This window comes from Chrysochloris asiatica, unplaced genomic scaffold (assembly GCF_000296735.1).
Source record: "Chrysochloris asiatica unplaced genomic scaffold, ChrAsi1.0 scaffold00636, whole genome shotgun sequence".
Lineage (NCBI taxonomy): Eukaryota > Metazoa > Chordata > Mammalia > Afrosoricida > Chrysochloridae > Chrysochloris > Chrysochloris asiatica.
In genome coordinates this window covers 261585-262835 of record NW_006409154.1, presented here as the reverse complement: position 1 = coordinate 262835, position 1251 = coordinate 261585, and the positions used below count along the sequence as shown (strand labels likewise).

The 1251-nt window shown below is 40.0% G+C and overlaps 1 protein-coding gene across 1 annotated transcript in view; it reads right to left on the bottom strand.

Annotated features, from left to right (window-relative positions):
* LOC102811505 (sodium/nucleoside cotransporter 1-like) overlaps positions 1-1251 on the bottom strand; it is a 165425-nt gene that overhangs the window by 3266 nt on the left and 160908 nt on the right. The gene's annotated exons all lie outside the window — the stretch shown is intronic.

The following is a 1251-nucleotide window of genomic DNA, read 5'->3' as shown; positions in this document are numbered from 1 at the left end:
TTTATTTTATTTTTTTGCTGACGTTGTCCACTAGATATAAGTTCTACAAGGCTAGGGATGACATCTAATTTCCCTTCTTAACCCTAGGATATCTGATAACTACAACGTCTCAACAAATACTTGATAAAGCAATGAAATTCATAGAAAGGAGACCCTGAGGAAGAGAGTGTGTACCCCCGACCACCTGTGAGGAGGGGTTGGGACCGAAGGTGAAGAGAAGGAGTAAGGGGAAGCTTGTGCTTTTTACTTCACATCTCTATGTATCTATATCTATCTATGTATCTATCTATCTATCTATATAGATATACTAAAGAGTACATCCCTTTGTGATTTCAACCTCCAAAATAGATATTAAAACAATTAATTCTTATTTGCCCGTTAAAGTAACAAAACTCTTTTTGTTTGAAAACAAATGCTTACAGGCTCAGCTGGCGGCAATTTCAGTTGTTGAAAAAACCCTTTGGAACAGTTACTGGCAGCACACATACTGTGTGATCATCCATCCCACATCTGGGAAGGCTCCGAAGGAAATGAGCCGATAGGTGGGGAAAATTCCAGGCACAAAGATATTCATTTCATCAGGGTACATACCAGTCAAATAGTGGGTTAACCTGACTGGCTAAGCGGCAGGGGATTGGTTACATATATGAGGATGCAAGTACTGAAAGTGAAACTTATGTCATCATATTAAGTTGGGGGTGGTGGGAAGCTGGCTAGGGTACAGGGTAGAATCTATAATGACAACTATGTAAACTCTGGTAAAAAGAGTTGGAAAAAATGCATAAAATGAAACTAGTTGCTATGTTAAGATGGTGAGATTAAAGGTACTTTTTCATTCTTCTTGAAGTTCACAGTAATGTTACACAGAATTATGATTCTCTTGGTGGTGGTGGTTATGTGCCGTGGAGTCGGTTCCGACTCATAGCAACCCTGCACAGGGTCTCTGAGGCTGTAAATCTTTACTGGAGCAGAAAGCCTCATCTTTCTCTCATGGAACAACTGGTAGTTTTGAACTGCTGACCTTGAGGTTAGTAACTTGATTAATTTTGTAACACTTTTTTAGTTTTTTTCTTTTTTTAAAATAAATGTAACAGAAAGAGCCAACCCACGAAGAGCTTCTACATAACTACGGGAACGTGGTGGGGAGATCTCCCATTCTCTGAGCTCAATGGACGCTCATATGTATGCCTTGAGGTGGATTTGGCAGGAATGCCATCCCTGTTTTCCAATAGAAGAGATGAGGTGCAGTGG